The following is a 14,019-nucleotide window of genomic DNA, read 5'->3' on the forward strand; positions in this document are numbered from 1 at the left end:
CCCCAAAAGCCTTCAATCACTGGGCAGGACCAGAACATATGTGTCATACCTGCGTCTTCTTCATCGCATTTCGGGCATACTTGTCTACCTGCATTCGGAAACTTAGCTATTTTCTTCGGGGTCATATATGCTCTGTGCGTGATGTACAGCTGTATTTGCTGCAATCTGGCATTCCTGGACACTTTCTTATGGTATCCCATGGCCCGTTCCCACATCTCATCAGTCATCTGTGCCCCCACTTCTGCTTCCCAATCAAGCCTCAAATCCATCAAGTCCTTCCCCACCCGGGTCATCACCACCTCATATAATCTAGAGATCTCATGTCCGCCCTCTGATGTATCATATATCGTTCCGATCAGTGCGTCCGGATCTTCCGCTAGCACCGTCTCCGGCCAAGTCTTGCGGATGATCTGTACCAGCCTTAGATATGTAACATATTGGCCACCGTGCAGCCCTGTTTCTTCGCCCAGGTCTACGAATTCTCTAATGGCCCCATCCTGCCATATGTCTCCCAATGTGGCCAGCCCAACCGTTTCCCAATATGTCCTGATAATTTTCCTGAGCTGGCTGTCCCCCCTAGTTAGGGCGACCAGTGGCACATGCGGGGAACACGGGTACGGGCTCTCAATCAACTGGCACATTCTGCGCCAAATTCTCCACCCCAACAGCAACATACATGGGCATCCTTGCAAGTCCGACCTAGGGACCCAGACAACCTCCTTTAGATAACACGGGGCGCAGTCCCTCCCAACCAGCCTAGACTCAGGAGTTTCCTCATCAGAGAGCCATTTGGTCACGTATTGCAGCTGGCCGGCCACATAATAGGCCTCAAAGTTCGGCAGCTTGATACCTCCCCTATCGTGGAAATTTTGCAGTTTCCACAAGGCTACCCTGTTGCGGATGCCGTGCCACAGGAAGTCCCTGCATACACTATCAAGTTTGACAAAGAACTTCCTGGGTATCAAGTATGGTATATTGCTGAAAAAGTGCAAAAGCCTGGGCAGGACCACCATTTTAAGCATCGCCCCCCGGCCCACCATTGCCAGCGGCAGCTTCTCCCAAAACCGCATACTATCGCGGATTTTCTTTACCGCCGCCTCGGTATTGTGCAAGTGTTCTTCCTTCACAGCATGATATACATCAATTCCGAGGTAGCGGAAAGACTCAGTTGCCCAGGGCACGGGCAACACCGGCAACCGTTCCAGAGGGACCCCAATGAAGCTCCCCAGCGGAAACATGCTTGATTTACTGGGATTAACCGCTATGCCGGACAACTCCGCATACTTTTCCATGACCTCCAAAATGTACTGGAGGTTTTCCTCCGGATACTTCAGGTACAACAACAGGTCGTCAGCATATAGGGATATCAAATGGTTCTCTCCTCCCACCTCGATGCCAACCAAGTCATATTGTTGTCTGAGGTACACCGCCAGGGGCTCCAGGGCCAATATGTACAGCATCGGGGACCAGGGGCATCCCTGTCTGGTGCCCCTGCTAAGTCGCCACCTTCTGGATATCACAGATCCTGTGTGCACCCTGGCCAGTGGCTCGCTGTACAGCAGTTTCGCCCACCTCACGTAGCCAGGCCCAAACCCGTACCCCTCCAAGGCCGCCAGCAACCACGGCCACCTCACTGAATCAAATGCCTTAACTGCATCTAGGGACACCACCACCATCTCTTCATCACTCCTGTTCCCCTCTTCAATCACCCGGTGAAGTCGCCTGTGATTGTGAGTTATATTCCTGTTGGGGACATAGCCCGTCTGGTCCGGGTGTATCAGTTTACTGATGACCCTTCGTAGCCTGTTGGCCAGGACCGCCGTCAGGATCTTGCTGTCCTGGTTCAACATCGACAGCGGCCTATATGATCCACAGCTTTGTCGGGGTTTATTAGGCTTGGGGAGCGGCACTATCAGCGCTTCTCTGAGCGTTTCCGGTAACCGACCCTTCTCGAAAGATTCATTGAACATTTCTAGCATCGGGGGGAGTATCTCTGCCCCATACACTTTATAAAACTCACTCGGGAGTCCGTCCGTGCCCGGAGTCTTACAAGTGGGCAATCCCTTCACTACCTCCTCCAGTTCCTCTAGTGTAATAGGTGCGTCCAGCTCCTCTTTCTTCATCACTAATCCTGGGCAGCTCTATGTCTTCCAATGTAGTTCTGATCTCTGCCTGATATTCTCCCCCTATGTCCTCATACAGTGCTCTATAATAATCAAGGAAGGCTGCATTAACTCCTTCTTGGGTGTCTACCTCCTCTCCGTCCTCTCTAACTATCATCCTGATCGGGGGCCTAGGGGTTTCTCTCTTATACAACCATGCCAGTAGGCGGCCAGTTTTGTCTCCACCCGCATGCTGCCTCTCAACATATTTTCTATAGTTAAGGTTACAGAGCATCTCCCAAAGCTCCGAACACCGCTGCTGCAGCTCAAGTACTAGGTCTGCATCCCCTCCTGCCTTGCTACATTCGCGCTCCAATTGTCTCTCCGCCTTCTCTAGCTCCATCAGAACCCCACCCTGCAGGCCCTTTGACTTGGAAATAGCGTCCCCTCGTAACACAACCTTGAATGCCTCCCAAAGTGTACCAGCCGAATCTACACTGCCCGTGTTAACCTCAAAGTACCGCTGGATCGCCTCCCTGATGTCCTCCCTAAAAGCCGTGTCCCTAAGCGCCTCCGCACGGAGGCGCCATGTAGGTATCCGTGCACGAGGGCGGCCATACTGCCAGGTCAACACTAAGGGCGAGTGGTCCGACAGGACCCTCGCTTTATATTCAATTTGAGTGGTCGCCATCACCACTTCTGACGTGGCAAAGAAATAATCCAATCTCGTGTGTAGGCGCTGTGGAGCAGAGTAGTGAGAATACTGCGAGGTATCAGGGTATTTCAGTCGCCAAACATCCGCCAGCCCAACGTCGCCCAGCAACGTCTGTAATACTCTGGCCGCCGGGGTGGGCCGATCAATCCTATCATCGGACCTATCTGCCCTTGAATCGAGAACACAATTAAAGTCCCCTCCCCAAATGATCGCTCCCCCCACACATGTGCCCAGTCGGGTGCATAGGGTCCTGAAGTATGCAGCAGCATTCTGATTGGGGGCGTATGTGTTAATAATGCAAACCTCTCTATCCTCTACCAGGGCTCTGAGCATAACCAGCCTGCCCTCCGTGTCCACCTCCTGCCACGTGACTCTGAACGGAACGTGCGGTGCTACCCAGATTAGCACTCCCCTGGCATAGGCAGAGTACGGGGAGCCCACCACCATGCCACTCCACTTCTTCTCAACCAGTTCTAACTTGTGCCGGTTCAGGTGTGTTTCTTGCAATAGTGCAATGTCAATCTTCTGCCTTTTGAGGTACAACATAACTTTGTTCCTTTTTAAATAGCTATTAAGTCCCCTGACATTCCAGGTGACAATCTTAAGGTCTCCCATGGCAAGTACGTTCCTCCCTGCCTCCCATGTAGCGACCCCCAACCGCCCTCATGACACAGATAGCGTTTCGGTCCAGTAACTCCTCATATAAGCTCAAACTCCCTTCAACTATATACACAACCAAACCCCAACTTCCCTCCCCTCCCCCCACCCGTGCCTTCCCCAACATCACACACCCCAACTGCTGCCCAGCTCCAGCCTCAGAGCTCAGACACCCCCACATCTAGCTCCGCAAGCACCGGTCGGTGATCGGAGCCCAGTAGGGTGAGGTCACCCTAACGGCCACCCAACTAAAACTATTGTGGGGTAGAGAGTATCGCCCCGCAAGGCTCCCGATCAAATAAACATTCACAATGTCTTGACAAATGGTGCAATCATCTGACCTTCTTTACCGAAGGCGTTACACCGACTATATTCAAGTCTAACGAGCCACGCCATCTTGCGACTCCATTTTACGATTCCAGTATCTCTTCCGAGCCCTTTCTGGGCCGAACTTCTGATTCCTGGGGGCATCCTTGCGCATCGAGCCATCCCATAGCATCCTCCGGGGTTTCAAAAAACAAGGTTTTATGTGCATGGAAGACCTTCAATTTTGCAGGATAGAGTAACATATATTTGTGGCCTGCTTCTCTCAGCCTCCGCTTTACAGACCCAAAGTTCATGCGACTACGCTGTACAGTCAGAGTATAATCTGGATAAGCCGTGATGTTTGCCGCTCCTCTCGTGATCGTCCCTCCTTTACGGAAGTATTCCAGTATCCTCTCCCGGTCGCGGTAGTTAAGGATTTTGGCGATCACAGGCCTAGGCGGGTTCCCCGGAGGTGGCCTCCTAGTTAGGGCTCTATGTGCTCTTTCTACTGCAAATCCTTGAGATAGGGCCCCTCCAGGTATCTCCTGTAAGAACATGGATTCGATGAAATCCGTAGGGTCACGGCCTTCCACCCCCTCCGGTAGGCCCACGATGCGGATGTTGTTGCGACGGGCTCGTCCCTCTGCCTCCTCCGCTCTGCTCTCCAGGTTGCCCATCCTTTGTGTCAGGGCATGCAAGTCAGCCTTATGAGTGGCGCAATCTGCTGTATTCGGGCCCACTTCTTTTTCGAGGGACTCCGTGCGCTCCGCCAGGGCCCTGACATCTTGTCGTAGCAGATTAACGTCCTCTTGGACCTCTCCAACCTTGCGATCCAGTGCAATCTTCAGTTCAGTAACGGCCAGTTCCAGCTTTGATTCCCAGGCCGCCCTCAGTTCCACAATCGCCGCCAGGATTTCTTGGTTGGTGCACGAAGACGTCGTGCCACTCCCAGCCAGCGCATCCTTACTTTTGGTAGTGTCCTGGCTTGGGGGAGTTTTAGTGAAATCGTCTAAGGTAGGCTGTTTCACCTTCGGCCGCACCGGCCTGTTCGACATGGCTCAGGAAATCGATCGGTTGCTAAAGTAGCAAGTTTGTATTCAGTGCACCTTCACAGCTAGGCCACCGCACAACTCGCCTCTATTCCAGTCCCGGGCCCTGGTCGGCCATTTTGAGTCGCCCTTTGTTCGCGGAGTCTTTTAACTCGTAGCCACCGATCTCCGTCGTCGTTAATCCTATTCTCTCCAGAAGTTCACAATGCGTGGCCAATACCTTCACACACCATCATGTGTATCGTCGGTGGTCAGCGATCCGTCGTATCGCACATATCTGCCCGGATCGTTGCAGGATCTCGGGAGCTCCTCCAGAACGCGTCCTCCTACATGGCTCTCGTAGCCACGCCCCTTCAACAGCGCATCTTTCATTTTGAAATCTTGACTCTGTTTCTGAAAAATCTACCTTCACAAAAACCTCTAACTTTTGAACCTTACGTCCTAGAAACGAAATTCAAATATCGTTTTGAAGCTAACATCCTCAGCTTTCAAACGGACCCAAAACGACATTCCAATTCTAGTGTTTCCGTAATCGTGTTTCTCGCACGCGGAAAGGTTGCCGCGAATTTGCAATTGGTTCAATGTCACTCCATATAAAATAACTATTTCTTCATTTCAACTTCTGAATTTCTTTTGCCATCTGCTAATCATTCTACCATCATTGCTAGTGTTGACCTGAACCAATCCAAAGCAACTCTCACTAGTTCTGAATCCTATTTAGCAAATTCAAGTCATTTTTAGCATTTTTTCCATTCAATTCAAACCACATTTAAAAGCAATTGACCTTTTTAAAATCATTACTGTTACTCTAAACTTGCTGGGGGAATCGGGATTGAAACTGCAATTGTTGATTGTTATTCCTGATACCTGTGTGCCCTCATTCCATCTTCTTGCATATTGGGGGGAGTGAGTAATAGCAGGGGGAAAGAGTGATTGTCTTTGACTGAATTCATATCAAGTTTATTTCTGTGTTGCATTCTTTCCTATCATTGCATTTCCTTGAACCATACAAAGTATTCTCTGCTACATTATTCTTCCTATTCCTACTCCTAATTGATTAAAGAGATTGTTGATATTGTAATATTAACCATTGCTGATCATTGTTCATTTTCATAAGTGTGATATTCAGATATTATTCATATTCATAAAAGTGTAATCTATATATTGTTCAATTCTTCAAATAAATCTTTTAATTTGCAAAACAAACCTATTTCTTAGTTCAGTGAGACCAGGGGGATTCAAAGAGAGGGACGTTATATAAGGGTACATCATCCAGAATTAAAAGCACTTTTGACATAAAAATATATAAATAAGGGTTTCCATTGGGCATCCCATACTAGGCATTGACTTAGTTGGAGTGCTGGATTGAAATCACTTACAGATTGAGGGCTCGTAGCGGGATTTCTGGATTAGTTCTACCACTTGTGCAGCTTAATACAGTGTGCTAACTGACAGGATACATAAATCCTATTGGGCTACCACGCTGTGTTACACAGTAAAAGCACCCCTCAAAAGGGAACGCTCTAAGGAAATGGTCTGTTTTGCAAAAAAAAATTAACTTCTGTAAATCAGGAAGGAAATTAATATCTCCAAAATGGCGACATTGGCAGACATCAAGATGGCTAGAGAACACCTTTTACATAAGTCATTTGTGAGAGGTGAATGGGCTGAGCAGGATCAGAATGTGTGGTTGCAGGCAATCACACAACAGATTACTGCAATAGGGTTATATAACTGGAAAGACCAGGGTCCCTTATATGTGGCCCTGAGTGAACTATATATGGCCCCTAAGGCCAAGGATGAGCAAAATAAGATTGCCAAGATAGCGGCATATCTATATTTATCTATGTGAGCCATACAGGATAAATATGCTGAAGGCCAAGATCTGGCAAGTAGGAAACTGATGGCATTAGAAAAGGCCCAATCTGATCTGGACTTGTCTGAGCAGAGGCTGCAGAGGAGCCAGGAGTCAGAAAATGAAAGCAGGCAGTATATAGTTAAAATAAGAGGACATGGATATCCTATAGCAGGGAAAGGCAGACCAGGGCACCAGAATTCTGGCCTTGCAGAAGGAGTACTAAGAAAGTTTGGACTCCGTACTGCAGAGCCAGAAAAAGCTGGACCAACAGATAGATTTCAACAGGGCATGCACAAAGCAGGTAGCCACCCTGCAAAGCCAATTAGAGAAAAAGAGGAGAGCAATAAATAGATTTTGAAAGACCTGGATACCCAGACAGACTTTGATGAAGAGCTTCAGAAAACTGGTACCCTTCAAAGGCAGAGGGATGACCTGGCGGCACAGAGGCAGGCTCTTGCGCAGGAAAGGGACACCTTAGGCCAGGAAGTCTGTCACTTCACTTAAAAGGGAAACTGGAAGAAAATCACCTGGCCCTCCAGGGACTGGGTGACCTCCAAAAAGAGCATGATAGATTGTTGGAGCACAGCAAGAGGGTGGAGGATGCTCTGGCAAGGAAGGAGCAGGCCAGTAGGGACAGGACTCAGGAGGTAACCCTCTTGCAGCAAAGACTGGCCCAGTACTCAAAGACAAACCAGGAATTACAGAGAGAAAATGAGGCTCTCTGTGAGAACAATGTTAGGCTGCACAGACAGGTAGCCATGCAAGAGAGACTGATAGAGACTAGTAAGGCCTTGATTGAGGAACAGAAAGCTCAGGTTCTTGCAGGGCAACAGGGAGCAGGGGCTGATAGAGATGAGGTTCACTGGGAAAGGGAAACACCTGAGCATAACCTCAGGAATCCTAGTACCAGAAGCCTTCATCTCTCCCAGTCCCTGGACTCTGCCACCCCCATGTCTACTGGCACACATGAGCCCAGGGCCACGGGGGTGGCAGATTACTATCCAGTCAGAAGGATGGGACTCGTAGACCAGCACCTCCCAGGTATGGATGGGCGTGCATCTGGGTATGAGTACCCAAGTACAGTGAAATTTTGTGGGGAACTCCGGGAGAGTAGGCCCACTAAGGGCATCCTAAAAACTTCTGCCCAGTTAGGACAGTGGTGGGGTACCCATCAAATCCTGGGAGCAAGGAGGAATCAGAAGACTCCTCTGAGCACCCCAGGACACAGGAGACTAGGTCCCCACATTCTGCCAGCCATTCCCAGGCTCACAGAATCCGGGAGATCCTAGAATACCAGACAGACACCTCTGGGAGCAGTGCCTCTGAGTCAGAGGATGAATGAACCAGGGTTACCCGAACCAAGAAGGCCAATAAGGCAAAAAGGGCCTTGCTTAAGGACTCCTTAAAACAGATCAAGGCAATAAGGAGCGTCATCACGCCTTATCATAAGAACGCTAAGTATTCTGTTTGGGAGCACTTAGAGCTCTTTGAGCAGATATTGGAAACTTTCCATTTGAAAGACAGCAGTAGCTGCATTCAGTATGTGAAATGGACCTTTTCACCGGAATACTCCAGTTTCTTTGCGGGGCTGGAGGACTAAAATCATTCAAGAGGGTCCACATATAGGGCGGCCATCTTGAAGCATTTTTCTGTACACAGAAATCCCCAAGAGGCTTGCAAGGCAGCCTACAACTTGCAATGTGGGGAGGATCTGGCCCCACAAGAATTTGTGCAGGAGTTAAAGCGTGCCTTTGCGCAGACTACCAGAAGGATGCGCACGGACAGCAAAGAATTTAATACTTTTTTCCATGCCCTACCAAAGTACATTATGACCCAGCTAGTGAGAGATTTTCATGAGAAAAGATCACTAGACTGGGTCATTGAACAGGCCACCCAGATCTATGAGGTGCAAAAGCCCATAGAAAGTAAGATTACTAAAAAAAAAAAAAAACAACCAACACCCCTGCTGCTACTAAGGTGGCAGAGGTAAAAGTTGCCCCCATTTTGGATTTGGAGATGGGGGGGGGCCTAAAAACCCACCTGCACAGCAGAATAATCCCAAGCCCAGAAGGCGCTCAGGTCAGTCACAGACAGGGAGCCAAGGAGGTAGTCCCACAAATGGGATCCCTCACTCCCCTGACTATATTCGTCCCCGTTACAAGGGGAACAGACCCATCCTGGGTTATGTGTGGACTCCTCCTGCCCAAGGGGGGGGGTCCAACCAAGCACCTAACCCAGGGAACTTCCCTCCTCACTTCCCCCAGGATGGCAGAAATTCCCCAAATCCTGGGCAGAACTTTTTCCCCAGGTACCCTCAAAACGTTCAACCCCAGAACAATCCATCCTTCTTTCCCCAATTCCCTGAGCCCAGACAACCTAATCAGGGAGAGGGGAGGCCAAGGGTGGAGGGGTACCCAAATCTTCCCAACCCGGGGTATTACCAGAGAAGGGATAGCTACCCTTCCCGGGATCAGCCCAGGGGAGAAATGAGAACCCCGTATCAGCCTGAACGGGTTTCACAGCTAGAGCGCCAGGTCCAAAATATGGCACAGGATCTGGGTCGCATGCTGAGGGCTCAACAGAGCCCTCAGATGGGCATGCCGGCACAGAATGCCTCAACCTCTGGACCTGGTGCTCCAGAACGGTGACTGGGGCAGAACCCCGATAACCCACCGGTTCCCAGGGGGAGGCGCAAGGGAAAGGGGGGTGTAAAGCCTTGGAGGAAGCTTCCTTCCCCACAGGTAAAAAGCCCCTGGAAACCCAGGAATCTCCTGCCCCCACCCAAGGAGCAGAGGGCGGGTAGGAGAAACAAAGGACCCAAACAGACCCATTTTGTGGAGGAGGTACGAGTCTTCCAATTTGAAGGAGAGGGATCCTCAGAAGATGTTGGGAAAAGGATCTTCTCCTTCAGAGATAAAGGGAACTCCTCCCAAAGAAAAATGGGTCCCAAAGGATTCAAATCCCGACTGGGTAGATGTGGGGACCTAGCTAGCGCCGCCCATCATCCTATACCAGAACCAACAGCATGAAAATCCCCTGGTTCAAACCCATCCTGGTGACTGCCTCCAAAAAGGTGGGGGCCGCCCAGAACCAGGGGAACTCAAAACTTCTCCCATCGCTAGTTGCCACCTTTTTCTTTCAGATTCCCTAGACTCCCCACCAAATTCTGCCCAAATCTCTTCTCTCTCAATGTCCAAAACTAGAAAATTAACCCACCAGTTGTCCAAAAATGTGCATTATCTGTGCCCCCTTGCGGAGAAGGAGGGAAGATACTATGCCCCGGTTCAAGTACAGGGGCAGGGTACATTTTTGGCACTGGTGGACACTGAATCCCAAGCTACCCTTCTGTCCAAAAAGGCCTTTGATGAACTGAATTCAGGAAGGGGGGATAAATAACAAATTCCTCTCACCCCTCTTCCTGGACAACTTCAGAACTTTGACGGGAAGGAAATTCCCATCGAGGGGACTGCGGATTTGGAAGTTAAAATTGGGCAACACAAGGTGAAGCACCCTGTCATAGTTGTGACTCCAGAGGGAACCCCTTGTTTACTAGGGAATGACCTCCTGCGAAGGTTGTCATCCCTAATAGATTGCGTAAACAAGGTCCTCTGGACCCAGACTAGCCGACCAATAAAGTTAAAACAGAGTGTCAACCATGTTAGTATAAACGGCACCTGCCACATGGTTGAACAAAAATCTGACTAAGTAGAATTTCACTTCCAGAACAATCAAATTCCAGACGTGACAGTAATAGCAGGAGGACAACAGACTGGTGATGGGGGGGGGTCCTCTCTATTTCTGAAAACCAACCTTCCTTCCAGTTTAAGGTGGCATTCCACACTGGAAGGAAACACTCTGAAATTCTTTACCAATCCACAATCAGACATGCCCACTCCTATAGTTCAGAAAGATGAGAAATCAGCGCAGAGCCTGGCTGATATTCAGCAAATTGGAGAGCAGTTGTTCATCCCTGTTCAGTTAAATTAAGGGAAGGACTCTGTTCTCGCCCGAGTGTGTGTGAACAACGATAAAAGCTTCATCAGCAAAGCCATGTTCCGCCAACTCCAAAAAGATCCAGCCATTCCCATATTTAGACTCATAGACAAATGGGAAATGGATCTGGAAACACCCAATTACAAACATCTCCGGCCAAGCAGGTGTATGCTCAAAATCTCCATAGGCAACAAGAGCATAGTCCATAATTGTTGGGTCGTGCGAAATGTCACTGCCGCCTTTTACTTAGGCAGTGATATTCTCAATCGCTTTGCAATTAGTTTGGACCTAATAAACTTCAAAGCTTGGTCCCGATTAGCGGATAATCCCATGGGCTTTGATGACCCAGACAAAGCATTTAGGTCAGCTCAACTGCTGCCTTATGCAGTTGAAATTCAGGTTGGAGAGGAAGTCACCATCCCAGAAAGGACCCGACGATTCTCCCTGGAAGTGAAAGTTAAGAGGACAGAAATTGAAAAACCCTGATGCCTATATTCATCTAAATGCTTCTCTCCAACAGCAAGGGTTGGGGGTAAACCCAACACCACTAGTCAACATAGAACATGACACCATTCCAATAGAGGTGGATAACAGCGACTTAAAGAGTATCACTCTAGCCGCAGGCACCATTATTGGAATGGCGGTTGATGACCGACATTTTTCCATTGATTTAGGAAATGAACTGTTAGGACCAATCCCCAAGGACTGTTTTGACAGGGATAGTGATGACGACACAACACCAGACAGGATCTTTACCGGCATGGGGGGAGGTGGGGATTCCTGATGTACGCTGCCTGCCCTTATGGTAAGGAAGATGTGACTTGTGACTTCAGGGTGGATGAGGTGATTTTCCAGGTCCATGAGGGCTGCCTTTCCCACCTGAAGCCACCAGTCCAAATCAGCACTCTGACCAGGGACTTCTCCAGCCAGCTGGAGGAGGCCGCTGAGATCGCAAAACCAGAAGTCTTACCAGGCTTCAGACAGATGGTTGAAGAGAAAGTCATCCTAGCTCATGCCTGTGAGACTCTGGAGCAGAAGCAAAAGTTGGAACAGGTTTTCTTGGATTTTCAAGATCTCTTTGCGGTGGACTCAAATGACTGTGGTCGCACCGACATCCACACAACAATTCCCACGGACCCTGGCATGACTCCAGTGTTTGTGAAGCAATATCGCTTGCCTTTCGCAACAATGGAGTCCCTTACTGAGATAATTAAGAACCTTCAGTCCCGTGCGATAATCCGTCCAGTCCACAGCACCTTCAATAATCCGCTGCTGGGTATATTGAAGCCAAACGGCCAGTTTAGACTGCGCCAACCTTGGGGAGCTCAACCAACGGGTCCATACTTCCCGATGGCCTCTTCCCTACATTGACCAAGGGCTGGCCCAGATCCAGGGGTCACAGGTATTCACTGCAGTAGACCTGACCAATGGATACTGGACTTTACCTGTCAGTAGGGAGGACCAATACAAGCTGGCCTTTACCTTTTGGGGGGCAGCAGTACACATGGACCCGGACTCCCTTCGGATACCTCAACTCCGGCAATGAATTCAACATTTTCCTACATAAGGCCATGCCCGACCTGGGTGAAAGGGGTAACCTGGCCTATGTAGATGATGTACTCATCAAAAGCTCAACTGTGGAGGAACACATAGCGGAGATCCGTTATGTTCTGACACAGTTGAGGGCTGCTGGAGCAAACCTTACCTTTCAAAAGGGACAGTGGTGTAGAACCCGTGTACATTTCTTGGGGCATGAGATTACTCCTCAGGGTCTCTGTCCTCAGGAAAAGAAAGTGGAAGCACTCCAGAAATTAAAAGACCCCACAACTCTGCGGGAACTAAGGAGCCTCCTTGGATTGACTAATTACAGCAGAAAGATCATTGAGGGCTACGCAGAGATCACCAGACCCCTGATTAATCTTTTGAAGGGGGGGTCAAATGGGAGTGGGGTCCGGAACAATCCGAGGCAGTAAGAGAACTCAAAAGAACCCTCTCACATGCACCTTGCCAAGCTTACCCTGTCAGAAACAAGGAGTTCTTCTTGGAGACAGGGTTCTCTAATACATGCTTGACTGCAGTATTATACCAAAAGCATGACAAGGTCAATAAAGTAATCTCCTATGCGAGTAAAACTTTATCCTCTGTGGAGGAAAAATTCAACGATTGTGAGAAGGCACTCCTGGCAACGGTGTGGGCCTTGAAGAATTACCGCCCGTTCATCCAGGGGGAACACATCATAGTGGAGACTCCAAACCAGCCTCTGCAATATCTCCAAAGTGACAGAACCCGGGCCGGAAATGTGAGTAATCCCCGAATTACTTCCTGGATTCTGTCAATGCAAAGCTTTCCTGTGAAGGTCAGATGTGGCCAAAACAAGAAGAGTCCCCTCGCGCAAGGTCTGGCTGACTTGCAAGATTGTGCCAGAGAAAACTGTCTCGAGGACGAGAGTCTAAAAATCAAGGACAACATGGAGGCATACCTCAATTCCCCACACAGTCTTTGAAGAAGACAAGTGTGAGGGAATGCCCACTGACTATGTGGATGGATGCTCTTACCATGTTGACAACAATGGGGAAAAAGAACTTGTGGCCGGAATAGGGAATGCATGGGTGAATGGGACCCCAGAACCCTCCGCTGGGTACAAGATTGGTCCCCGAAGTAGTCAAGTTGCAGAGTTGATGGCTGTGCATCAAGCCATCCTCACTGCTGTCCAACATCAACTCCACAAATTAGTCATAATCACAGATTCGGATTATGTACGGAACGGGTTCGTGGAGCACCTGGTTAACTGGAAAACCAGAGGCATGCTATGTGCTAATAACAAATCCTTGAAACATGTGAAGTCAATCCAAAATATTGATGATCTGGTCACCTCGAATGGGATGACCATCTACTGGAAAAAGATCAAGGGTCATTCCAAAGTAGAGGGACCAGACAAAACTGTAAATGGCTTAGCTGATGAGCTAGCCAAAACCGGGGCCATCCAAGGGGATCTAATTGAGATTGAGTCCCTGTTGGGGGAAATCCAGGTCACTGCTATCACTAGGTCCCAGACAAATGCTCCCAATGATCTCTCAACTGCACAATGGAGTAAGGAGACCCCAGATGCTGATTTGATAATGGCTCAAAAAGGGGATCCAATAATTGGTAAGTTTTATCAACACATTGAGGACACTGAGAACTTTCCCCTGACTGATACCGATTACATTGGGAAAGAGGACCTCAGAGTGTTGATGAAATGTCCAAAAATGATCCGAATCCAAGACGGTTTGTTGGTGAGGAGATCCCTACCTGGCCATGATAAGTGGTTGTTCCCTACGTCATTCCGAAGCCTGATAA

The 14,019-nt window shown here is 49.1% G+C and overlaps 1 protein-coding gene across 4 annotated transcripts in view; it reads left to right on the forward strand.

The window, feature by feature from the left end:
* Positions 1–14,019, forward strand: part of EFR3A (EFR3 homolog A) — a 1,818,520-nt gene that overhangs the window by 1,310,754 nt on the left and 493,747 nt on the right. The gene's annotated exons all lie outside the window — the stretch shown is intronic.

The sequence above is a fragment of the Ambystoma mexicanum genome, chromosome 5q (assembly GCF_040938575.1).
Source record: "Ambystoma mexicanum isolate Mex_15411 chromosome 5q, UKY_AmexF1_1, whole genome shotgun sequence".
Taxonomy (NCBI): domain Eukaryota; kingdom Metazoa; phylum Chordata; class Amphibia; order Caudata; family Ambystomatidae; genus Ambystoma; species Ambystoma mexicanum.